The sequence below is a fragment of the Scylla paramamosain genome, chromosome 1, assembly GCF_035594125.1.
Source record: "Scylla paramamosain isolate STU-SP2022 chromosome 1, ASM3559412v1, whole genome shotgun sequence".
NCBI classification, from domain to species: Eukaryota; Metazoa; Arthropoda; class Malacostraca; order Decapoda; family Portunidae; genus Scylla; species Scylla paramamosain.
In genome coordinates, this window is record NC_087151.1 from 26,594,279 (window position 1) to 26,611,546 (window position 17,268).

General features: G+C 40.9%; 1 long non-coding RNA gene across 1 annotated transcript in view; it reads right to left on the bottom strand.

Annotated features, from left to right (window-relative positions):
- LOC135102254 (uncharacterized) overlaps positions 1 to 14,639 on the bottom strand; it is a 65,102-nt gene extending 50,463 nt beyond the window's left edge. The window contains exons 1-2 of the long non-coding RNA XR_010269602.1: positions 14,278 to 14,639; positions 3,657 to 6,227 (exon numbers count right to left, since the gene is read on the bottom strand). This is a non-coding gene — a long non-coding RNA (uncharacterized LOC135102254). The remainder of the gene's footprint in view (positions 1 to 3,656; positions 6,228 to 14,277) is intronic.
- Between the last annotated feature and the right edge of the window lie 2,629 nt (positions 14,640 to 17,268).

The window sequence follows — 17,268 nt, forward strand, 5'->3', positions numbered from 1 at the left end:
AAACAAGAATACATGAAAATCGACACGAATACAGTAGCAGTCACGTTCCTATGGTGGGATGGGGTGTGCTGTTTACATACAAAGCACCGAAGCCTCCAATACACAAAGCCTTGAGTAGTCTTGTGTGACGGACCTCAACAGACTGCGAGCCAAACATTTCAGACCTTCACCCCAGATCCGTACCCCAGATCAGAACCACCTGGATTAGCTAAAACTGTCTGAACTCCATGACTGACACTTCACAATGTTCGAATAATGTACCGAATTATTTAAGCACTGATGATCTATACTGACCAATCAATTACATTCTTAACACGTCAGAAAAGTAGTAGTAGTAGTAGTAGTAGTAGTAAAGTATTAGTAGTAGTAGTTGTAGTAGTAGCGTCGCTTTCTTATGGAATACTTAAGTTTTCCATGCTGAGAGAGAGAGAGAGAGAGAGAGAGAGAGAGAGAGAGAGAGAGAGAGAGAGAGAGAGAGAGAGAGAGAGAGAGAGAGAGAGAGAGAGAGAGAGAGAGACATTTTTTTCTAGTGTACGGCTACTATAAAAAGGTGAGGAGCAAGTTAATGACGAAGGGGCGGCTAAGGGGGAGGGGAAAGGAGGGAAGGGGAGGGAAAGGGAAGGAAGGGAAGAGGCAGAGTAAGGGGCTGCCAACCTCTACCTGGGGATCTGTATGTAAGTTTTTTTCTCCTTCTTTTTAGTTCGAGCAAGGCAGGTGAGAGAGAGAGAGAGAGAGAGAGAGAGAGAGAGAGAGAGAGAGAGAGAGAGAGAGAGAGAGAGAGAGAGAGAGACGCAGATATCTTACCCCACAAATACACATTTCCACCTACACCTCCACCGTATGAGAAAAAAAAAAGTGAAAGAGAAACAGAAAAAGGATATTACGATCCAAACACGCACACACACACACACACACACACACACACGTTCTCTTTCACACCTGTCATTTCCACCTGAACTTAACGAAGGCAGACACGAGAGAAGAGGAGAGGAGGGGCTGGAGGGATGCTGGTGCGTAGGAAAGGGCCAGCATCCAAGAGAGAGAGAGAGAGAGAGAGAGAGAGGGAACCCGTACACTTGGCAGAGAGACTGACAAGTTGTGAAGAAAATGAACCCTTGAGTGATGGAGGCAGCTGACCCTATCACGCTCCTCCCCCCAACCCGCCCCACGGCTCCTGACCTACTACTGCTACTACTACCACTACTACTACTACTACTACTACTACTACTACTACCATTACTACTACTACTACTACTACTACTACACTGTGTCAACAATCCCTGGCAACACCTAACTCTTGCACTGTTATTTCTCACCACCTGAACAGAAGTTACACCCGCATGGAGCAATAATAAACATGATGCACAGGAGGAAAACAGTGGCAGCACACGCCTCTCTCGCTGACTTTCATCATCCACTGGGGCTCCACTACTTGAGCACCGAATCGCCCAACACTAGGCTGCTCTCCAGTCTGATGAATGTGTTCCTAATTGTTGTAGTCTAAAATTTTAAGAGCATCGTTATTGTTAATCTTCAGAAACCTGCGATGATTTAGCGTTGAATGTTACTGGTTTTATTCACAATGGACTCCTTGTGAAGACAGATCGAGCGTTTTACTCGTATATATTAGTAAGGTGTGTGTGTGTGTGTGTTTCTACACCCCTTTCCTCGCTCCTGCAAGCCCTGCCTAATATAAAAGCACTGCCACTGCCATCCCGGCAGGCAATGATCCAAGGGTACTGTTTGGATGCGTCAAGGGACAGCCTGAGGGGGGACCACAGTGACGTCACGAGCAGAAGGCGGAGCGTGTCCTTCCCGGCAGCCTACCCACTATACAGTATACACGTACAGCCAAGGTCCTTCTGCCCACCTCCTTTAACATCTTGGCGGCAGCTTGATAAAAAGTAGTACCTGCTATGAAACCCACGCTCCTGCACAAGCACAGCAGCTCATGCCCACTGATGTCACCGACCACTAAAACCTTGAGTACAAAACATAATTCGTCATGTTTTTGTACAGTATTCAAACACCTACAGCAACTTTCGTGTGTGTGTATGTGTGTGTGTGTGTGTGTCAGCATTAGGGGCCGTATTTATGAATAAGTATTTATGAATACGTATTTACGAAAATATGTTCGGTCCAAGCGAGTCTTTATCTATGAAACGTATCAATCTAGAACAAAACGGTTCATTCTTATCGTAAACTCATCGCGTCAGTCATATTAAATTTTACTGTCTGTCAGCACCGAATGCTAAGACTGGGTCCAGTCTGTCTTAGCGGCCTATAACAGACGCTCCTACTGCCATGATGGGCTCTCCAACATCATCTCCAGCTCAAAAATCAATCATTTACCCAGATAGGACGTAATGAATGAACTTAGTGACATTAAATTCATCAGAAGATATTGTTTTGACCGTGCAGGTATTCTCTTGTCACCAGTCTCGTGACGAAAGCCTTACAGAGTGACACAGAAAGGAGAAATCCACTTACCCTTCAAATTAAGGTGGTCATAAAACTTAGATATCTTGCTGCTGGGAAAAGCTACTAGGAAAATGCATTTATTTAGTAGTAAATGTCCTTGGGGATAGTCGAGAAAGCCTTCCTTGCCACCAAATCATTTCAAAACTGTGTTTTGTTCACACCGAGAAGTACCTACGGGATCATATTTATCAGACGGTTTCGCTAGTCATAACTTATGATATATTAACTATGATAGACGTTCTAAGTTATGATAGGCGTCTACCATAGCTATGACATGTCATAACTTTATAAAGAATACGCCCCTAGGACCTGTATTCTTAAAACGTTTCCTTGCCTTACATCGACTGCTTTGATTTCTATTAGAGGTCTGAGGGGCCGTGTCCTGTCGTTTTTCGCAGATAAAATCTTAAACAAAGCGTCGGACAAGAATGCTATTTTGGCAGTGAATGACTAAGAACCCGACTTAATTGGCAAAAATATGCTATGGTGTCATATGTGGATAATGATGGGAATAATAATAGTAAATTTAGGTTGAACTTTGCTAAAATTTAGAATCTGGTAGCGAGACTAGGTGTCGCCATGATAGCAATCCCGCCCACTCATTTTTTTTTCGTGACGTCGATTTGATGATGATGATGATGATGATGATGATGATCGTCTCGTGTCATGAAAACCTCAAGACACGTATGAGAGGATGTTTCCAAACGGACACAATTATACTAAGGGCCATCTTTTATGATAGTTAGCCATCACAGAAGAATAGAAAACATGAGAGAAAATGGTAATAATTTATGAGTAACTATGGTATATTAAATAAAAGCATATGTTCGTGACCTTGTGAATTCTTTATACACTTACCTTAACTAAAGAATGGTTGATCGGGTAAGTTACCGTTTATTAAGTGGTATGATTTACTAATTCAAGACAATGGTACCATCACCACCAAGAAGACCTTAAGCTGTCACCACTCCTGTCACCACGAAGGAGCGAATGCAACAAGTAACTGTATTTATGCAAGTTAATTTAGTCTAAAAATAGATTCGGGTAGTAAAAAGTTAAGTTAGATCAGATGTCACAACATAACCTATTCTAACAAATTACAAAACCAGCCGAGTTGACTTATCTTGAGACCTAAAATCTCCAGTACCGACATACATGAGTGACTGTGAACTAACCGATAGAGTGCACTGCTGTTTAGTCTCGGTGCTGGCCTCGTCCTGCTGCCCCTGCTCTCTTCACTTGAGTGGCAGCGAGGTCTGTAGAGTGGAATTCAAGCTGCACAGGTACGCGTCTCAGTCCTCGCGACACACACCAGGCAGCCATCCAATACTGACTGACGCATGACTGCCGCACGGGTGGCTCCAGATTGGACAAGTTTTACGGACTCGGATACTGTACAAGGGTCGGCTAGCTGCATTGTTACTGGATCCTTACATAAGGCACACATAACTATATTATAATAATGTTTTTCGTTCGTTATCTACAGCAAACTTATTATAAAGGTTTAGTTTCATCATTCTTAAGAGCTGCATCCCCTTACCGTGCACAGTACCCATCACCACAGCACACAGAAGCAGACACATTCCACCCGGAACACACCCACAGCAAGACTGCCGCGGAGGAACACTGACACTGGATATCAAGTGCTCCGAAGTCTCGTGAAGCAAACCCCAACGATTTCTAAACAATGAGATTTATTTGTCTATTCTTATTTTTTCATTTTTTTCATTTTCATTCTTCTTCGTCAGCATGAAGGGAGCCTGACACACTGCATACTTACCTTCATCTCAAAGGACTACCGTCATGTCCGTGCCGATCACCTTACGTTCCACAGTCTCGAGGCGTCTGGCGCCGAATAAGTGAACCCACCCAAGTGCTCCGGAAACTGCGTCGTTAAAGTTGTATGGCCTAATTGTGGTTCTAGTTTTGTAGCAATATTGTTAGAATGTTCCATGGAGATGTGTAGCAGTATATGGTGTAAGGATGGGAGGGAAGCGTACTGTAATGCTTCGGGAACAATGATTGGTCTGAGTACGTAGGTGTGAACATATACTACTCAATCTTTTGCTTTTCCTTCCAACTGTTTTTGACGACAGTGAGATTTATTTTTCATTTGTTTAATCTAAGGAACGAACATAGCACAGCATATCAACACACAGTCTTATTCAGCACCACAGCAAGCACAGTGTTTATAATCATAAGAAGGGAGCATTAGATCAGTAAACCCTGTTATACGGAGTGCTGACCTGCCTATAACTAAGTACAGAGGGAGCGGAAATAAACCAGGAAATTCTGTAATGGAATGCTTTGTTTTCCCCACCCACCATTACCACCCGTTACCGTTAACCTAACCAGCCTTACAAAATCTTCGTGTGTTTTTTTTTTTTTTTTTTTTTTTTGTCACATCACTTAAACTTTCAAATTCTCTTGCTTAGGTTCTTCGCCTTTCCCTGTACGTCAGCCTCTGTCGTCCCATCAAGAGAGTCGTTCCTTGTTCAGCATTTGAAGTGGAGCTGAAGTGAGACCATTACGAGCGGCAGAGAACGAAACACCAGCAAGGCCACCACGGTAACAGGTAAGCTCACTCTGCCCACGTTGATTGCCGGAATCTGGTGCAACCTTCATAACAAACAGAAGAAAGAATACATGAATTAATAACGTAGAGATCTTTTCATAACAACTTCCGATACAAATGTTGAACACTGGTATCAGATTATAAACCGACGTCCGGAAGTAAGTGTTTCATGCTACCATCCGATTGTATACATGAACATTTGTGATGTAATTATAGAATGAACTGTGCGCACAATAAATATACACAAATGCAAATTGGCTATTTTTTTTTCCCATACAACATTCGTTTCGACTTAACTATGAAAAATGTTTGTGCATTTGCCAATCAATGTATTCCGTCAAAACAACAATCTCACTTTATAAATACAATAGGGCCACATACAAACGTCATGATAACAACACATAATCATTACACACTCAACACCTTTCCGCTTTTCTTGTACATTCTTGAGCAGGCCAGCAAACCGTCGGACCAAAAAAAACTCCTATACCCTGACCAAACTTGTGGCGGCATCTGGTGGCGAGCGGGACAAGCTAAGACGACGCGATGCAGCAGTCAAGTCTCTCTCTCTCTCTCTCTCTCTCTCTCTCTCTCTCTCCTGCAGGTGGTGCCCCCCAATGATAAGCACTTGAGCAGCAGGAGTCCTTGGCAACTCTCCTGCGGCACTAGTACTTAGGATCAGGTCAGGCGTGGTGGGAGGAGGAAGAGGACGAGGGCGGCGAGGAAGCGGAGGTGCATTGCTGTCGTCTTATCCTTCATTCCTTTCTCTTTATTTTCCTCTATTTTTTTTTTTTTTTTTACTTCTTAAATATCTTATACTATCTCTTCATCTTCTTGTTTCTACTTTCTACTTTAACTCTAAATTTTTCTTTTCAACTTTCTCTTCATTCGACTTATCAAATTCCTTCTTTTTTGTGGTCTAGTTTGCCATCGATTTCTTTCTTTGTCATCTTCAATTCTTCTTCAGTGCAGTAACGTGTAAGAATTGCAGGCCTGTCTTCCTTCCTTCCTTCCTTCACTCTTCAATGATTACCTCTAACACCCCCGTCTGGAACCAGCTCACCACTTGGTTCTAGACTCAAGCACTGCGGACCCCTGCTGGCTCTCGAGGTGATGGGGGAGTGAAGACAGCAAACACGAGGCACTGCTTTCATTCAGCATCACGATGTCCCTGCAATGTGTGAGGGAAGGATTAGTACACAAGGAAGGCTGGAGATAAATCGGTGGAGGGAAGTTAAAGGAATGGTTATGAAGGGCAAAACACGACTTATCATCAGGTGGTTTCTCTCAAAATGGAGGTTGTGAAGAGAAGCCATTGTGGAAGTGTGGTTGTCAATATATAGAGATTCTAAATGTAAATAAATATAATGATGGTGATGATGATGATGATGATGATGATGATGATGATGATGATGATGACGATGGCGAACACGAAAAATATGCTAAAAGATGTAAAGAAACATACTCAGTTATAATAAAGTACGGAAATAGAAGAATAGGAAGAGAAAGAAGAAGAATAAGGCTGCATCCATCGTCCGCTATTATTGATGTCTACACACACACACACACACACACACACACACACACACACACCTGCATCACTGAGAAATACCTGAGAAACCAACATATTTCATTGAAAATTGCACGGAACACAAAAAAAAAAAAAAAAAACAAGACAAATATTATATACATTTTTTTTTTTAATGCTTCGTCTTATACTCTTTCTTTCTGCATACACATTCAATTATATATTTCTTAGGCTGTGGTGAAGACAATAACTGACCTCTTGCAGCATACACACCCACCAACACACACACACACGAACACAAGGGCAGCATTGCTAGTCTTCTGCTCATGCTGGGTTGGAGTCTTCGCCTTAAGGTTCACTCTTACACTGCTTTAGGTGAACAGAGGCTGCAGCATGGAAGAAGATGGACCTAAACTGTCTCCGGCCGGTCATGTACAGCACACCGCATACCCCTGCACTGATATATACCTTCTTCACCGGCTATATCTTTCTCCAACTTTCTTCACAAACACAGCAAATCTAGCAGCTGAACCGAGAGAAAAATAGTGGCAGCAGGATCTTATCACCAGCGGAGGCCAAACTCAGTGGGCATCTCAGTGGGCTTTTATTTATTTATTCATTTATTTATTTTTTATTGGATTTTTGTTGCCCTTGGCCAGTGTCCTTCCTACATAAAAAAAAAGAAAAAAAACAAAAAACAGTGCAGTGCTCGGTGTTTGGTGTTCGATGCCACAGTTTACACGTTGAGGTGGTGACAGATCCAGGGAGCGCCTCTCAGATGACTGAACACAAATGAGTATCAAATTAAGCGACCTTTACTCATTGTTAAGATTTCCTTTCTTAACGTTACACTGGTATGTTTGCATTAATTCCCTTGTATGTGTGTAGGTATGTCTATCTCTGGAATTGTTCGTATCATATTATTATCTAGTTTAAAATAGATCAAATAGGAATACATAATGACAGATAAAATCATAAGCGAAATGAGATATCTGATAGCCAAAAGTTCCCGATATATGTTTTGTATGTTTATTTTACTTTATCCATGAAATATATCTAAGCGTATTTATCAATGGAATTATTCGTATCGTCTTTCCAACTTGAAAAAAAAAAGAAAAAAATTAAAGCAGAAACACACACACACAAAAAAATATCTAACACAAAATCATAACTGAAAGAAAACTTATATGCTAATTTTACTTACCTTGTTCCTGAGTCTATAAAAGCTCCCATGTTATTTCCTCCTGTCAAACGAATCAACTTTTATGAGCACTGAACGCAAAAACATATATTAAACGATCAAAAACATGGTAATAATAAAACATAGCGTTTACAAAAGCTCCCACGACACACCAGCCTGTACCCCGCACGCCATCACCCATTTTTTTTCTTTTCCTTATTACAGTTAATGACATCCATCCGCCGCCGCCACCACCACCACCACCACTAACCAATGCCACCATGGCCTGTATTCTGAAACGCTTCGCTCTCTCACCACGACTATTTTCACAGGCCACAGAGATGATTAGCCGGGTTCTCAAGAGTGTTTCTCCTGTGAATTGTGTAAAAAATCACTAATCTGTCACTAGAACCATAAAAACATTCTGAAAAACTCGTGAAACTTCAACTGGAGTCTTGAATGTAGTGAAGATGCTGCGTAGGAGTGTTTCAGAATATGGCTCCATGTCTGCACTGTGACGCTGTGACGGTTGCTGCTGCTTATGTTCCTCCTCCTCCTCCTCCTCCTCCTCCTCCTCCTCCTCCTCCTCCTTCTGCTCTTTATTACCTCATTCCTCCTCATCAGCGTTATCATCATCATCATCAGCCATTACCAACATTACGCCTCCATTTCCGCACAGATGGCCCGGGGAGTGATGTCACGAAGTTCAGTGGAAAGGGAAACCTGATAGAAGTCAATATATGGAGGTAAGTACCTAACCCGTTCTGTCAGCCAGCAAGGAAGGAACAGGTTGATTTTATATTTGGATGTCCATGTGTGGGCTTCCGGTGTTGTGGCGCCAAAACTCACGCCATTGGTCAGACAATCACTTCTCGGGTACATTCTGTTGGACACGCTACTGCAGACACAAGTTTTGGCTGCCACATCCAGCCACACTACATTTCCATTGATACAATTCGTCTCCTCTGTTCCTCGCATATCAAAAGGTACTGATAGGTATATGAATAAAAAACGTAACACTGCCTTGCCTAACACATCGCTACCTCACCACCTATGCTAGTAGTGACGTTTCCCTTTCGCGATGTGTTACCTCTGAGGAGTACCAGGAAGGTTTTTTTTTTTTCTTTTTCTTTTTCTTTACGTCAGGGAGACCGACCATAGACAAAAAAAAAATCATAATATCGCTCTCAACAAAAAAAAAAAAAAAAAAAAATTAACAAAATTTATAATGACTTTTTTTGCTGGCCGGTTTTGTATCGAACGTACAGGAGTTTCACTATGCATCTACCTGTCTGTCAATGAACTTACCTGTCTGTCTGTTTGTGCGTCTGTGTATCTGTCTCATAGTCTGCCTGTTGTGCACCATCGCGGATATATATATATATATATATATATATATATATATATATATATATATATATATATATATATATATATATATATATATATATATATATATATATATAAAGAATTGAAATAACAATTTGATTCACGGCAGGACTTAACTAAACTGGATACACGGCTGGAGCGATATTTTCATAAGCTATACTTGAATGATAAAATTAATCGGGCGCAAAAGAGAGATATTGCAGAATACAACAAGCAATGGACGCAAGCAGAATCTAGATGAGACTGCACGACCACAACACCTCAGGAACAAAACAAAGAGAAGAGAGAGGAACAGAATTATTGCGGTCAGGGATATTTTTAAAAAGTTGAAACGGAGCTGTGATGAGTACGATGAAGATTTTCAGCGGCCACCTTTGAAACAGGAGAAGAAAATACAAATTAAGAGCAACGCAACAGGAGAAATGAAAAGCGGTAGGCCATACAGGTAATATAATGGCAGGATGTAGGTGCACAATGTGGCAATGTATAATAGCATCCCTCAGACTTCCCAAAATGCACGGACTAATGCCTCTCTGTGTATTACCCTTACATTACACTAGACACTGAAGAATATATCATCTGTTTTAATCCATTCACCGCTACCTGTTTGTCCTTTATCACTAACCATTCTGCGACATTTCTTCTCATTTCACAGCCGCCTCCAAACGTTATAGTCTAAAAACTGAAAAATCTATTCTTTTCATCTTTTTATTTCTTCTGTGTGCTTATAAAGATTTCATACATAGCTGTTAGTGATGTGAATTGTTGTATGTCGCACTGAAAGGGTTAAATATTTTTCATTACGCTTATTTGGTCACTTAAGAACACTGAAAATTTAAAGAAAAACAAAAATTGGAATTTTTTTTTTTTTTTTTTTTTTGCGAAGGGTATAAGATAAAAATAGCTTCCAAATTAATGTTTCGATTTGAACATTGAATGACTGATTAGTATGTAGAAATTTGAACTTTGTAAGACACGAGAGACTTGAAAGGAAAACCTTAAGACAACAGCACTCTGGCAAGATACACCAGGACACTGATGCAATAATGATCTCATAACACAATAATGAAATGTGAATAATTACCCGTCTACTTTGTCTTAATTCCACACATACGCAAACATGTGATATCGAATAAAAAGAACCTAGTATCCGTTTTGCATTGAATTCTCGCAACGTTTCGGTAAACATACAATATTCTCATTTTCGAACCTAACTGAAGGTATAGACGCACATGACCGCACAGCTCACCTCGAGGGCAGCTGTTAGCACACTGAGGCGCAGCGAAGCACGTAACCCAAGACAACAACTACTGAAGGACTGAGGTGGCGGTTCGTATTACAGATGAATATTGTACAAAACTTTTTAAACACGCTAATAAAATGCATAATGAAACATATTTTGCATTACTATAAATGGAAACAAATGATCAAAACACAGTAATTTAAAAGAAAACCCACAGAGAAAATATTTACTCAAAAGACGGAAAATTAGATGAAGGCTCGTTATTGTTGAAATTAACTTGTTAGAGAATACATAAGGATTCTGCCATTGTCAAGTCAAATGTGTTTATAGATTCAGATGTTACATTGAAATCCTCTCACTCGACATGACGATCAATGAAGCGACCCTGAGTGATACCAGGCAGCCGTTATAAATCAGCCTTCCTGTTCTGGTGTTCAAATAGACACATTCTCTAGATACTGTACATACGTTCCGAACATAGAAAATATTCGCTTATTCCGATATGAGTTTACGTATTTCCCACAAAACAAGAAAGTCCATTGCTACCTCCGTTCTTGCATCATTACCAGTCATTCAAAAATATCATATTACAAATACGGTTACCTCAATATTACAAAAATGTTACAAAAGGTAGTAACACTGGACTAATGAGTGATAGAATCTACATGTTTTGTTGAAAAAAATTAACCAGATCTAAATGATATGAAGGACCTCACTAGTATTACGCGTTATTCCCTAAAGTTTATGCTCTCTCTAGCTGGCAACTGATTATTGTCCACTCAGTACCTGGCTCCTGTATTTAAAGTTGTGCTTTGAAGTGGGAAAAGTTTTTATTTCCTGAACCATTGCCAGAGCTAGATATGAAATTGCTCTTGCTCTTTCTACCTTTTATTAGAAGCAGAGAGAGAGAGAGAGAGAGAGAGAGAGAGAGAGAGAGAGAGAGAGAGAGAGAGAGAGAGAGAGAGAGGTGGATAGATAAACCGGCTCAGGAAGAAAAAACTTGAACTGCAAAATAAAATGACAGCAAAAATAATTCAATAAAAATTAACAAAATAAATTAATAAATAAATACTTTATAGGAGGTGAGTTTTCTACTCCTAAAAAAATGAATAGATAAAAATAAATAATAATAATGATAATAATAATAATAATAATAATAATAATAATAATAATAATAATAACAATAATAGATAAAGCAAATAAACACATACTTGGAGTCAGTAACTTAAAGAGATGCTTAACGAGGAAGGGGAAATTTTTTAACCATGACGGGGAGACAGACAGAGAGAGAGAGAGAGAGAGAGAGAGAGAGAGAGAGAGAGAGTCATAAGGTGGCGAATGCAACGGGAAATAACTTCACATCATTCCTTTTTTTTACTGCCATATTTTCATCCACTTTTGTAGTGTGTGTGTGTGTGTGTGTGTGTGTGTGTGTGTGTGTGTGTAAAGTCACTGAAACGATAGCTTGCGAAAAAATATTAAAGAAAACTGTATAGAATCTAGTACAAGTTATTATTATTATTATTATTATTATTATTATTATTATTATTACTATTATTACTGAGACGAAACGGAATAAGAAATATAACTAAATACACACACACACACACACACACACACACACACACACACTATCAGGCAGTCTGTCTTACCCTGTTACTTATTCTTTTAGTAGTTTATCCATTTATCTTATCTATTTTCTTGTTTTTTTTTTCGTTCTACTCTGTAACTGTATTCGTATTTATTTGTATTTACTTATTTATTCATTCATTTATTTGTTTATATATTTTTTGTCGGTCAGAATATTCCTAACGTTTCTTGGTACGTCAACCTTGATTTTTTTTTTTTTTTCCTTTTTCCACACGAGATCGGCTTTACCTTACTTTTCCTCCTCCTTTAACACTTTTTTTCCTTTTTTTTCCTTATTTTTAGTTTAATGAGAAGGTTTGATTTTTCCTTAGTTTCATTTCTAGTTTTATTTTTTTTCCGTTTTTTTCCCTACATGAGATCTTTCTTACCTTATTTTTACTTCGTTTTGTCGTTTATCCTCTTTCCTTTATGTTTAGCTGTATTTAGAAACTTTTCCTCCGAACTTCATAAACTATAGAATTTTTTTTTTTCCCACGCGAGGTCTATCTACCTTACTTTTCATCTCTTTCGATATTCTCCGCCTGTTCCTATCTCATTTAGCGTTACTTATTTTTTTCCTAAGTTCCCCCTTTAGCACGTCTTTCTCTTTCATGAAAAAGTTTGTGTACTAGACGAGAACGCATGTGTCTGAAAACCTTAGCTCTCCACTTCACTACACCAGAGGGCTCGCCAGCACTTCCCTGACGAATTGTAAGTCATTCAGCTGAAGAAAACGTTTACATGATAAGAGGAGGAGAAGGAAGATGAGAAGGAGGGGGAAGAGATAGAAGAGAAAAAGAAGAAAGAAAGAAGAAGAAATAGGAGACATGCTGGTGATCATGATTACTTAAGAATCTTAAGAAGAAACGGAAAAATGAAATTGAGTAAAAGGTCTTTGTTCGGTACACATTCACCACCACACTAAGTAAATCAAATTGGAACCGGCACCTTCTGTATGTGCGGGAGCTTACCAACATGAGATGCGTTTTGGTTAGGAAGCTTACGAAAATAACAGTGGCCCTTGATTCGACGATTTTGGCTGTAGATCGTGGGGCATTTGGCAGCACATTTAGCAGTTATGAGTGTTGGCATGGGGGATGGAGTAGGGTAGCCAGTTCCTCTCTTCGCCGCCTCTCAGACACGTTACTTATTTACCGGCCACCATTGCGTGACTGGCTGGGCAACTGCTCGTCTTGGCAAGAATGGCAACTCAACGACTGTACTCTCGAAGGCTCGGGCATCTTGTCTCCACTGCTTTAGCTGATGTTACTCGAGTTTTCAAGGCTGTTTTCGTGATGCTAAGTATAGTTTAGCAAAGATTCTAATTTTCAACAGGGAAAAAAACGTCCATAAGAGCCCGATTAATCATCCCTGTGGCATTTGAAAACGGTCTTTACAAGAGCAAGAGCATTTTAAAATACGGGACTCCGGACACATTATAGTGCCAGTTATATTAAGCGACGAGGACTTTTCTGGCATTTCATTCCCCTTGTGTTACTCAGCCACAGTGGTCTGGTGCATCATACAGCCGGCCACTCCAGTACGAAAAGAACTTTGAACTCGGTGACCGATCTTTGAGTACTGAGACCATTCACACACCACACATCGGGACAGCGAGCTCACATCACGTACCTACTTACTGCTAGATGAACAAGGATTATGTATTCAGAGACTCGCCCATCATGCAGTCTCTACGCGCCAGAGACTATAACTCGGACCTTATTGAGAGCCGAGCATGCTAATAGCTACACAACGCGGCGTATGTGTGTGCTGCGTAACGATCTATGTAGTCAATTAATAAACTACCTATCTACCAAACTATTTATAGGTATTCCGGCACCGCATTTGCCGTATTCTGAAGAGCAAGTTAGTTTCATCCTCCGCCTTCCCTGGACACACTGTCGCGCTGTTGTAGAGGAATGCTTAGTGGGCGAGGCAGGACGCCGGGCGACCCTCCAACTACATAACTCCAATTTGTACCCTCGACCAAAGAGACTCAATGAAAGCACTCGCCAACCTTTCACTGCCACACTAACCACTTGCATCTTAGTGACCGATCACACACACACACACACACACACACAATGCCCTCCCTAAAAGTACCTCGCCCTCCGTCTTTCCCATCGAGAGAGAGAGAGAGAGAGAGAGAGAGAGAGAGAGAGAGAGAATCATACTCCAACATAATCGTGCAAAGTTTGAAGACATTACCTGTAAATGGTATGTATATAATTAGTACGTGGCTACCTTCTCACCTGTTCCCTGAGCGGCGACTGCAGATGACGAAATGAATAATCCGTGAAGCATTACGGAGATGAGGGGAAGTGTGTGTGTGTGTGTGTGTGTGTGTGTGCCTTAACTTTTTTTTCCCCGGTTCATGACGTGTTGTGTATATTGTGAGTGTGATTTTCCTTCTGTTATGGTCTACCACCCTGTCATCCTGTGTGTGTGTGTGTGTGTGTGTGTGTATAAATATACATATATAAAGGGGGCGCGGCGAGGGCTGCACACACACACGTCCATCCGCGGCACTGCCCTCAGGATGACTGCCGCCCCTCGCCCTCCATGCCTGCCCTCCGCGAATCGGATGCCCGGAGTCAAACTTAATGGGATAATCGTGCTGTCATTGTCCGTTCCTCCCTCTCTCTCTCTCTCTCTCTCTCTCTCTCTCTCTCTCTCTCTCTCTCTCTCTCTCTCTCCCTTCGTTTTTCGCCCTCCATCACGCTCTTCAAGCCTCATAAACTCGTTGAACGGGACGCAGCATAAGATTTTTTTTTTTCCTTTTTTCATTTCTTTCCATTTTAGTCAACAGTTTTCCGGGTGCGTTTCAAGGAGGCGTGATAGTTGAGGGTTTTGGCTGAGACGGAAGATTTTGGAACTTGGACGCAAGGTTGTGGAAATTCCTTCACAGCCACCACGGCAGTGATGGGCGGGGCCTCAGCGGCAACCCTGTGGTACCCCAGTAATGCCACCAGCTCTTCCCCTCGCTGTTTTCCCCTCTTCCTCCTCCTCCTCCTGCTGCTCCTCCTCCTCCTCATCCTCCCGCTCCTGGGCGCCCTCCACCACACCGTTCTCCTCTCGCAGCGTTGGTAATAAACTTCATCCTCCTTGTATCCGACTTCCTCTTTCTTGCTTCTTTTTATTTATCTCCTCTTTTACGTTTTATTTCTCCCTCTCCCCCTTCGCTTACATTCATGACAACTCTAACACGTCCCCTCTCTCTCTCTCTCTCTCTCTCTCTCTCTCTCTCTCTCTCTCCTCCTTTCTCCCTCTCTCACTTAGAAGCTCCGCCCACTCTTGCCCACTCCCTCCCTCTCTCATGCCCCTGCCCTCCTTCCCTCCCTCCTTCCTCCTACTTCCCCTCGTTTCCTCCCTCATTAATGGCTTGTTAGTTATCTTGCCCCTCATCGTCGGAAACCATTGTGGCGGGGGGAAACCCGCATCGGAGGGGAACCTTTGATGGGTGACAGATTGAGAGCCGTACCCCCCCCCACCACCCATCTCTCTCTCTCTCTCTCTCTCTCTCTCTCTCTCTCTCTCTCTCTCTCTCTCTCTCTCTCTGGGACGCAATTGAAAATATGTTCCTAACGAGAGAGAGAGAGAGAGAGAGAGAGAGAGAGAGAGAGAGAGAGAGAGAGAGAGAGAGAGAGAGAGAGTCCTTACGATTTACAAGAATAGAAAGATTGTAAAAGATGAAATGGAGAGCTAGAATAAAGAGAAGGACGAGGACGAAAGGGAGAGAGAAGGCCAGAAGTAATTTCGTGTCGCATGTATTTAATGTGGTACAGTTAGTTTTGGTTAGATTTAATTAGTTTACGGTAGGTCAGGTTAAGACAGGTCAGGTTAGGTTACACTAGGTCGGGGCATCATTGTTAGATTAGGTTGGGTTAGGTTACACTAAGTCAAATTAAGTTAGAGAGGGTCAGGTTCGGTTACGCTGGGTCAAGTTACGTTAGTTTATGTTAGGTTAGGTTACGTTACAGTAATTCAGGCCAGATTAGATTAGGTTAGGTTACATTAGATCAGATTAGGGTTAGGGTAAGTTTGGAAAAGCTAGGTTAGGTTATGTCGAGCAAAAATTAGATTAGGTTAGGTTAGGGGAAGTTAGGTTAGGTTATGTCGCGGAAGATTAGGTCAGGTTAGGTTGAGTTGGAAAATGGATACTGGAATAAACAAGGACAGATACTGTACGAAATCTGACAAGACCTAAGAAGAAGACTGAAATGCGTTATGTTTCACTGGTTGGGCTCACTGCTTGTGGCAAACAGGATGTAAAAGACCAAGAAAAAAAAAAACATGAATGAATGACGACAGCGATGAAATAAGAAAAAAAAAAAAAACAAGATGGAAAATATAAACAAAACAGTGAGGAAGAGGAGGAGGAGGGGGAGGAAGAGGAAGAGGAAGAAGAGGAGGGACTTTCTTTCATAGCTGAAGAGGAGAATGCTTCTTCCCTCTCCTCCTTTTCTTCACCACTTTCTTCTTCTCTTTTTTCATCCTCGTTACCCTCCTCCTGCCTCCACTTATCATCTCCTTCCTCTTCCTTCTCCTTCTTCCTTCTCCTCTTCCTCATCCTCATTTTCTTAATACTGCTATCACTACTACTACTACTACCACAAATTATTATTATTATTATTATTATTATTATTATTATTATTATTATTATTATTATTATTATTATTATTACTAGCATTACCATTATCTTTCTCCTCTTTTGTTACCGGTTTCATTGACTTTAAATTACATTCCTATATCCATTATCGTTAAATATGTTACCAGAGAGAGAGAGAGAGAGAGAGAGAGAGAGAGAGAGAGAGAGAGAGAGACAGGGGAGCGAAGAGACAGGAAACATCAATATAAAGCAGTTGAGCTGTATCATACCGTCTCTCTCTCTCTCTCTCTCTCTCTCTCTCTCTCTCTCTCTCTCTCTCTCTCTCTCTCTCTCTCTCTCTCTCTCTCTCTCTCAAAAGACTATTTCCACATCAATGCAAACGTTTAAAACCTGTCAGGAAAATACTTAAGTTACCCCATAAATACTTAACGTCCTCCCACTTTAAGTATCACACTCATAATTCTCCCTTTTCATTGATTTATCTCATTAGTAAAGTTGCAAGTACATCTATAACGTTTCTATGTATACTTTTAATGTTTTTTTTTTCAGTAAGTTTTAAGCTTGATGTAAATGCTATTATTACTTTTTTCTATTTTACTTATTATTGTATCGTTTTCTTTTCCGCATGGTAAAG